The sequence below is a fragment of the Pleurodeles waltl genome, chromosome 8 (genome assembly GCF_031143425.1).
Source record: "Pleurodeles waltl isolate 20211129_DDA chromosome 8, aPleWal1.hap1.20221129, whole genome shotgun sequence".
Classification (NCBI taxonomy): Eukaryota; Metazoa; Chordata; class Amphibia; order Caudata; family Salamandridae; genus Pleurodeles; species Pleurodeles waltl.
Window position 1 is genome coordinate 48,429,025 of NC_090447.1, and position 10,394 is coordinate 48,439,418.

The 10,394-nt window shown below is 43.7% G+C and overlaps 1 pseudogene; it reads right to left on the reverse strand.

Annotated features, from left to right (window-relative positions):
* Nucleotides 1-357: 357 nt before the first annotated feature.
* LOC138249382 (ETS domain-containing transcription factor ERF pseudogene) lies at nucleotides 358-6,076 on the reverse strand (annotated as a pseudogene).
* Between the last annotated feature and the right edge of the window lie 4,318 nt (nucleotides 6,077-10,394).

Here is a 10,394-nt window from a genome sequence, read left to right on the forward strand (position 1 = left end):
TGATCCTGTTAGGCCTGGCGGACCTACTAGGGCACTTGGGCACTTGACAGCTTGATAATTCGGTGTTTGGCGGCTTTGCAACTTGACACACAGTATGGCAAGCGGGCCTCGTTTATTCCCCACAAGCTGCACCCAAACCTGGCAGAGCCGCTTCTGTGGAGGCCTGGGCTCACCTTTGGTGGCAGTTGCCCACAACTGGCACACACGCCCATACTTTCTGAACTGACCTGTGTTGAGCTTGCTCTGCTTATCCTGATTGTAGGTAACACCGACCTGCGCAGCCTCCTCCGAAGAGGCCCACACTGCAAGGGGGCCAGCTGCAGGGGCGCCAGACCGGGATGGAATACGGGGGGCAGTCTATGAGCAACTACCTGGCTTCTTGATCTGCACTTCACGGGTGCTCTGCAGTGGTGGAGCAGGATGAGTCCGAGGAGTCAGCAATGGTGTGTAGTTTATGTGTATGGATGTGTTTGGGAAAGCAAGGGAAAGTTGGGGCAGGAGATCACCACTCGAAGCACCCATATGTGAAACTGGGAATGATCAAGGGCTCAGGAACTCTGGAACGTGGATGCACTCTGAAGATGCTCTCGTGTGCCATGCAGGCAAGGAATAGAAGAGGTGATCCATGAAAAGTGTTCATTTCAAGACTACACCACTGCTCTTCTGCTATACTCTCCTCCACCTCAGAATGCACTGAGGTACCATCACTGCGGTCACAAACTGAACCACTGCCAAGGCAGCAGGCCACTGATGAAAACATTGGAGAGTGCAAATCTTCATTGGGAGACAAAACGTCAGAGGGTGTAGAAGGTGGAAAACGGAAATGAGTCCTGTCGAATGGCACAGGTGGAGCACTCTGAGGGGCAGGTCTATCGCTCAGGCCCATATCAATGAATGGATAGTTGACCAGCACCAGTATATTAAGAAGAAATTTAAAGTAAAACATTTGCCTTTGGTTGTATGCAGTATTCTCTTGTTGTAGGAATACTGCATGATCCTGCTTAGCCTGTGTTGTTCATCTGGGGTTTGCACTTGCGGATTCCCCAGAGACAGCCACCTCATTGGGGGTCTTTGAAAACAAACTCACAATAGTCACTGGGCCAGTCTATGATGTCATAGTACTCGTCGTTCTGCAGAAGGTCCAGGGTGGCGTGCCAGAGCTGCATAGGGGGGAGCTAAGGCTGGACTTGGGCTTGTACATGCCGTCAGTGAAGGCAAACCCTAACTCCCCGGGGGTCTGGCACCCCAGTACTCCCCGCGCCCCCCCCCCCACTCAGATCTTCATACGCTCCAACACCTTCCATAAAATGGTTTAGCATGCAGCGGGACTGGTATATGTGTCCCCCTTTAGTGTCCAACACCTTTCCCAAAAGGATTTAGAATGGAGTGGGAATAGTAAATGTTATCCTTTTAGTGCCCAACACCTTGCCCAAATTAGGTTACGTTGAACTGAGAATAGGTAATATGACCACTTTAGTGTTTAAAATCTTCCCCAAAATGGTTTTAATTGGAATCGGAATAGTAAATATAAACCTTTTAGTGTCCACTGCATTTATTCAAATGGTTTTGTATGCAGTAAGAGTAGTTAATGTAATTTAATATGTGTTTAAGATTTTCAGAAAAATACTTTACATAGGAGTTGTTTTTCTTTAATTATAATAAAGGTACATAACACAGTTTGCACTTTCTTTCTCTTATTTATTTAATGTATATATTTGCATGTTTTAACATATATATTTGTATGTGTACAAAAACATTTTTAGATTGATATATAAACAATATTTTACTACAGCGTTAGTATTAAATAAACCATGTACATTATATCTAAACAGTTTTGCGTTTTGTACATGTTTCCACTGTTTTCCATTTTGTATACATTAATACAGTAAAGTACTTTTTTTTAATCATAACAGTGACATAATTTGTTTAGTGTAAATTAATTGTATATATTTTAAATACTATTTTTTAGGGTTTTAAGGTTAGGGGAGATATAGGGGGAAGTTGTAAACTTTAGTTATAGTTTCGTTTTTGGAATTTTCATGAACATAGTTGTATTTGTTGTAGTGTCATTCACAAGCGTGCTGGCCTAGGTGTAGATGTACGTAGAGTTTCTTAGAAGTGTACAATTATGTTGTGTTATGTGCTTTAGATGATTTTGGGCCTAATTACGAGTACGGCAGCCCTAAGACCACTATACTCGCAGTGGCAGTCTGACCAACACAATCTTGGCGGTTCGACCACCAGATTACGATGCTGACAGTTCGACTGCCAGGAGACCGCCGCCCCCGCCAGGATCATGGATCACGACAGGTTGGTCACCGCCGGGCTGATCACGACATGCCTTTCCGCCAGGCTTTTCGTGGCAGAGTCACCGCCATGACAAGGCTGGCAGAAAGGCTGGAACAGTGCCACGGGGGGCCCCTGCACTGCCCATGACCACGTCATGGGCAGTGCAGGGGCCCCCATGGTAGCACATCCGAAATGCGCACTGTCTGCTGTGGCAGACAGTGGGCATTCCAAGTGTGCTGCTGGCACCGACAGTGCGGCCCCGCGAGGAAGTCATAATACGGCTGTGGGAAAGCCACCGGATTGGCGGCTGCCTCCCCACTGCCATAATAGTGGTCTGACGGTTGCGCCGCCCACATTGTAATTAGATCCTAAGTGTGATGTATATACTATTTTTTAAATTCCTTTTTTGCAGGTGAGTATTGTGTTTTACTTTGCAGGTTTTCGAATGGCAATGTCTTTGATGGACATTTGGTGTTAGCCTGTTTTTTATAAAGCAAATACATTTTTGTTTGTAGAAAACCAATACTTTGATTTCCTTTCTTTTGGTTTTCAGGTGCATTTCTTTTTTTAAACACTTTTTCTATTTTTTTGTTGTTCATGAGTATTTTGGATGAGTTTATTTTTGCGTTTTTTTGGCGTTTCTTTTTCCATATTTGGTGGATTATCATTTTTGATTACATGGACAGTGGGAACCTTTGCAGCTACAGAACAGTAACTACTATCTAAGTATTTTTTTCTGGTTGGAAAATTTTATATTTGCTGAATTATGACAGATTTAAAATATATTTTATGTGTTGCATTTAATCTTTACAACACATTTATGTCTTATTTGAGGTTTGTGCTTGGTGAGATTCATATTTTATTTTAAATAATATACATAATATTTTATTCATCAGTTTTATTTAAACTTATCGTTTTAGGTATTTTGGGTTGTTAAAATGAATAGGCATATTATTTTTTTGAAACAATTTTGTTATGCTGGTTTAGGATCTTACTTAGGTTCCAATAGTGTTATGGCTATTAATTCTAAGTAGTGTGCTCCTTTGTTGTTTACAAAGAATTTTACTTTATATCGAAGCATGTCAGACAATCTAGAGATTTATTTGCTAGTTTTGAATTACTGATAGGGCCATTAGTAGTTGTTGGTAGGTTTGTTCTTTTTGTAGGGCTTCAATAAATTTACAGAGTGTAGGTTGTGTTCTGCCTAGGTTGGATTGGAAGGCATTGTGCTATCCTTTCACTGCATTGTTTGTTTTGGCTTTCTGTGCATGATGCTGTCAGAGACATTCCACCATGGTATTTGGAATTTGGGTTTGTGTCTGTGTCCTAAGTGATGCAGTCTGCCAACTCAAGTCTCTTCAAAACAACCCATTTAAGAGTTTTGTTTGTGTTCAGTTTGTTGATAGAAAGGACTTTCTATACATAAATTGAAGTTGTTAGTTACCTCTGTAGAGCAATCAGTTTTTTTTTAATTTCAAAAGCAAATTGATAGTTTTTAGCATATTGTACAGTTAGCACAAATTTTTGGAGATGTCTCTATATGCTTTGATTAAAATGATAGTAACAACCTTATATGGCTTTCTGCAGGTAAAGTTTTCAAATGGTTTGAATCACAGCTTGTTCAAAATCAATTATATTTTTATGGGGGCAGTAGTTGTTTGTTTTAATTTTAAAGTGGATTAATAGTTCGTACTATGTGCTACTCTGTCTAGTAGGTAGTAGGGCATGGTATATGGCATATTTGTATTTGAATATTCACCATGTACAGTGTATGTCTGAGTGAATGGTTTGTGGCACATTTCAAAGGTCCCATCCATCATTCATGTTTGACAATGGCTTAGTGTTAGTAAGTTATATGTTGTAGAAAACCTTTTTTAGGTTATCATATAAGAGGAAGGGTTCCTCATTATGTGTGGTTGTTAAGTGTATAGGTATTTGGATATCCTGGAATCTTCTAGGGACAGGAAGGTTATTGCTGGTGGCTTTTTTAGTTAATGCAATTCTGCGTTTTAAGGTGGTTATAGCTGGTAATTGGCTTGTGATCTATTTGGGGACTTTAGGGAGTATATCTTTAAGATTTTTAGTTGTGGGCTCTGGGGAGCTAGTGCTTGCTTCTTGTATATCTTGCAATACGTGGCCTACTTCTATTTCTGTCACATTTGGGGTAGGGGGTGATTGTGTTACTTTGACAGTTTGCATCATTTCATTTTCTTGGTTGTAAGAGTAGCTCATATGATTTATCTTGCTCTTTCTGTCATTTTGGGCCTGATTACAAGTTTGGCTGTCAGAAAACCCAACTGCCAGAACCGTGGTGAGGTGACTGCCACGGAGCTGGCGGTCTTCAGCCCAGTGGAAAAAGTCTGGTGGCATTGGACTCCGCTACACTATTTCCCTCGTTTTAATCATTGCTTTTCTCTTGTTTACCTCACTGCCTGCCCTCCACTTTTTCCCACCTCCCACCTAGACCCTCCCACCTCCTCCCAGCACCCCTCCCGCCTCCCAGGACCCACTTGATGGAGGCCACAGGCCGGCCGCACAGCCGGCGCGCGCAGAGGGTTGCCGCTGGCTCACCAAAGCCCACCTATGCCCATTTGCACCTGGACTGCGCCCAGCACCACGACCCCTGGTCCCCGACCCACCTGCAGATACCACGTCACCAAACTCGGCACCCTGAACACCAGTCGACCCAGCAAATGCTGCTGCTGCGCACCACACTCGACGGTCGGACCGTTCTCCTGAGCCAGATGCCGATTCTCCTGCACCAGCACAACAGCCGTCACACCACAAAACACCATACTGACCTCTCACTACACCATGCCAGAAACAATGCACCACCTCCACTGCCTACTCCTCAACACATGCTCCATACGCAAACTTTCCACCGAATTATGGGACCTCATCACCACCCTTGCATTCAACATCCTATTCCTTACTGAAACCTGACTCAACCTCAATCTGCTGAAGACATACCCACAACAATCCCCGATAGATATTATAACACGCACCAAGACTGCACCAACAAGCCAGGAGGAGGAACAGCCATAGTCCACAAAGAGACCATATAGGGCACTACCTCTGCCAACAACACCACCTCCCCAATAAAACCCATCAACTTCAAGCTCCACACGGATGACAAGACTACCATCAGAGGCATCCTTATGTATCGACCCCTAGGCCTGTGCTCCAGCTTCTGCAGCACTATTGCAGACTGTACTGTGCCCCTAACATTAGACTCCAAGCACTATATTTTCTTCAGTGACCTAAATTTCCATATTGACAAGCCCAACGACAACAACTCTGCACACAGCCTCAATAGTATGACCAGCCTCGGACTGTCCCAGGTCATCCACAACCCTGTGCAGACTGCAGGACACACACTAGACCCCATCTTCATCTCTAGCAGCCTGTGTCAAATACAGCCATGCCACCAAAGTCACATGGACTGATCACTATCTTCCACTTCATCTCCAGCCGCTGCACCGCCACCCCCAAGATGACCAGCACCCCCCACCCGAGGGTGGAGCAAAATCTCAAAGTCAGGCTGGACGAATGGCCTCAACACCTCCAGCCCTGCCATTGCTACCAATCTTGAACAGGGAGTAAATAACTTCAAAGCCTGGATTACCAATTGCACCAACAGCATTGTTCCCATCAAGAGTAGCATCCAGAGAAAACTCTCCATAAAGGTCAGCTGGTAGCCCTCAGACCTCTGAGCTGCGAAACGAGACAGCAAACAGCTGGAGAGGAAATTGCGCACTAGCAAGGATGACTCCGACAAGGCAGCCATCAAGACCTCCCTTAACTTCCACCACTGCCTCCTGAGAGCAACAAAGAAAGCAGCCCTAGCCACATGTATCAAAAGCAGAAGAAACAACACCACAGAAGCAGAAGAAACAACACCACAGAACCTTTTTTACATCCTTAAGGAATTCTTCAACCCGACCGCTAGTAAAAACAACATCACACCCTCACAGGAGAGGAGAACCTTGCTGACTTCTTTCATGACATGATTGCAACCATATACAGAAACTTCAAACCCTAACCTACACCTACAGACTTCATCAACAGATACACTACCACAACAACCGATATGAACCACAGACTGTCCACCTGGAACCTCCACCATGAAATCCATCCACTCAGGAGCCCCCACAGACCCCTGTCTGCACCTCATCTTCAATCTTGGAAACCAAAGGATCAGTCAGAAAGTCACCACCCTGCTCAACACCTCCATCACCACCGCAACATTTCTGGATGCCTCGAAACACACAGAAGTCAGATCACTACATAAAAAACCCTCCCCAGAGCCTAGTGTACTCAAAAACTACCGCCCTGCTCCCATTCCCAGCAAAGGCTGGAGAAATCATCAACAAGAAACTCAGGACATACCTAGAGCAGAACAAGCTACTCGATGCCTCCCAATTCGGCTTCCTCAGCAATCACAGCATGAGACCTCCCTGATCAGGGCCACCCACGACATCCAAGCCGTCCTTGACCAAGAAGAAACTGCACTCCTGATCCTCTTCGACCTCTTGGCAGCCTTCCATACTGTATCCATCCACACACTGATCAAAAGACTCCACCACATCGGCATCCAAAGGGACGCGTTCAGATGGATCACCTACTTCTTCACCGGAAGAACTCAGAGGATCCACCCAACTCCAAACCCCAAGGATCATCCCTCAGCCCCAGGCTTTTCAACACATATATGACCCCGCTAACTAACACCGCCAGAGCCCAGGGTCTCATCGTAATCTCCTATGCAGATGACACACAACTTATCCTCTCACTCACCAATGACCTCACCACCACCAAAGGAAACGTCCAACTGGATGAAGGACACCTACCTGCAGCTGAACACATACAAGACTGAAGTTCTGATCTTCAGCAACAGCAGCACTCCGGGTGACCTTCAGACCCAGGACCCTCACCCACTCCCTCTGAACATGCCGAAAACCTCCAAATCATCATTGACAACAGGCTCACCATGAATTCACAGATCAACACCGTCTCCTCTGTCTGCTTCTTGACTCTGTACATGCTCTGTAAGACCTTCAAATAGCCTCCCGACACACAAGACGCATGTGACACAGACCCCTGTGAGAGTGTGAATTTTCTAACATGTTCATTAATGATTTTGGTATACTAAATGCATAATGAAATAACATGTAAAAATGGGTGACTTTTAAAAATGGTCGCCACAGTTCCTTTCTGTTCCTAACTGAGCAAATGTTATGGTTATTTTCCATAATTCAATGCTTACATAAAAGTGTATTTGAGGCTCTAATAGATGTGTCCATAGAGACCCATAGTGGGTTGCTGCATTATGTCTTACAAGGTCATGTTTAACTGAATTATTGGATAAGTTGAGTGTTCTATTGTTTCAGAATGTTACTAATACGTGGTTTCTTCCTCGAGGATGGAAGTAAAAGTAACAAGTGAGAAAGTTTCTTCCTGAGAAGAGAAGTATAGACGCGATGGAACAATGGAGCTACAGACAAAAAGGAAGAGGAAAAGTTACTGCTGTAAGGCTATCAATTACAACTTCTATTGGCTGAAACGTAACCGCCCTATGAATTGACCAATCATAAGCTTTTTGAAGATTAGTATAACAGCTGGAGTAGGATTGTTAGAAGTCAGATGAAGATGCTTGTCTCTAGATTGAAGACGTTAGATACCAGTTTTCCTGCTGATGGTTCGAGTCATATTAGCAGTGTGGGTTTAGCTGATGTTAGGCCCAATTCTTCTGAAGATATACATGATTGTGTATTCTTGCTGAAGTAGACTGCTTGTTGCTATCATTGGGTAAAGTATGTGATTTGTTTGTTACATGTGTGTCTTTTGCTTTGTGAGTACCAGCTGCAACTTATAATGTGATTGCTGCATATTCATAATAATATTTTTTTATAATAACACGAATTAAAGAGATTTTCCTAAATTTGTGTTTCTAAATTATTTTACATGAAGCCCAACATGTTGATGCTAATTTGTGGTTAGCGAGGGTATTAATTTAGAATGCTCATGATTTATATTGACATCTTTTGAGTGTTGTACTAATGTATACTGTGCCATTATTACCAGTTCTAGTGTTATTAATAAGTGTAATTCTTTTGGAGATTATTTGTCTGATCGTTTTGAATAAACTTAAATATATAAGACATTCTAATCAACCACTATTTATTATATATGTTACCATTTGTGTTTGAGAGCTACTTGCGTGACATTAGCATTGTTAATCTAGGGAAATACATTTTATAATTCCTTTTAATAAACTGTTGTGGTTATTGTTTGAAGTTTGTAATCTTTGAAAATATTGATTATTGTTGATGATTACATTCCTCATTGATGACATCCACTCATTCCTATGTCGCTTCGATCCATTGACCTCTAGCGCAGAATCCACTATTCAGTTTAAATAATAGCTAGGATTCCATGGCACTGCAGCACCCCCATAACTAGGTGACTGGACTATGGCAATGCCCTTTACATAGGAATAGCCACACACCTCCAACAAAGATTTCAGTCCATACAGAAGGCTGCATCCAGACTCATCATCAACTTTCCCTTATGACCCCTCATCACACCGCACCTCAGGCCACCCCACTGGCTCCCCATTCGGAAGAGATGCCAAATCAAGCTGATGACCCACGCGCACAAGGCTTTACACAACCACGGACCTGCCTACATTGACCACCGCCTGAAATTCCACTAACAGTTAAGAAGACTACTCTCCTCTCCCCTATTGCTTGCCAACGCCCCTCGCATCCACTGAAGCAGAAGTGGAGGACGATCCTTCTCTTACATCGCAGCAAAGACCTGGAACAGCCTCACTACGCAGTTCTGCACCATCACCTCACATCCGGAATTCCTTAGGGCCCCCAAGATCTGGCTTCTCAAATGAGCCCCTGAGACCTGTAAGTGCCTGGATACTCCATCTGGTGTTTAACCATGTATTGTAATAGACAAATGTAGACATGGGTTACACAGAACAGTAGAAGTTAGGATGTACATTACTTTATAAATCCTGTTTGATTGATTGATTTATTGATTGCTTGAGTGTGTTTCCGTTTAGTAATAGTTTGAATTACTTACTTTTGGTATGTCTTTTTCCTGGTATGTGCCTGGACTTAGTTTTCAGTAGATTAGCAGGTTCTCGATAGTGTAGTAATTTCTTTACATCAACTAAACATAAAGAAATAGAAGTAAAAGAGTGTTGTGTTACATATTTATTTGACATTATTCACTTTAATTATTTTTATGTTTTAGCTTAAATATGTGTTTTATTTTTATTTGCAAGGTAGTTGTATATCTATATACATATATATATGGATATATATAAATATCCACTTCTGTTTTCAGGCAGAATGGCCCGAGCTACGGAATATGGAGCTGGGGAACCAGATTTGAGTCTCAGAGTTGGCTCAACATCCTGTGGTTCTTGCCAAATCGCTTAGGGGGTCATTATGACCCCGGCAGTCGGAGATAATGTGGCGGTAGTACCAACAACAGGCTGGCAGTACTTACCGTCACATATGACATAGGCGGGTTGGCTGAAGCCAACCAACCAATGTACCACTATAACCGCCATGGCGGTAGCAGCCACCGGGCTGGAGATAACCATCTCCAGCCCGACAGCCGCTATTGTGTGGCCGATGGTATCATGACCCTTCCTACCGCCATGGTTTCCGTGGCGTTCGTAATGCCATGAAAACCATGGCGGTAGGCCCTATCAGTGACAGGGAATTCCTTCCCTGTCACTGATAGGAGGCCCCCTCCCCCAACACTCCCCAGATGCCCCCCACACCTGTTCATCTACACTCCCCCTCCCTTCCAACCTCCCCCAATACACACACACACACTCATTCACACACTCATTCACACAGACATACACGCATACACACACACATGCATTCATTCATTCACGCACACATCCGCACACACATCCACACTTACACGCAGACACACATTCTCATTTCCATTCATACACACACTCACACACATGCATACATGCACGCAAACAACACTAAACAGTCACTGGCATTCACACACACATTCACACATACATGCACACGCCCCCGCACACACACACAACACCCTCCTCCCCT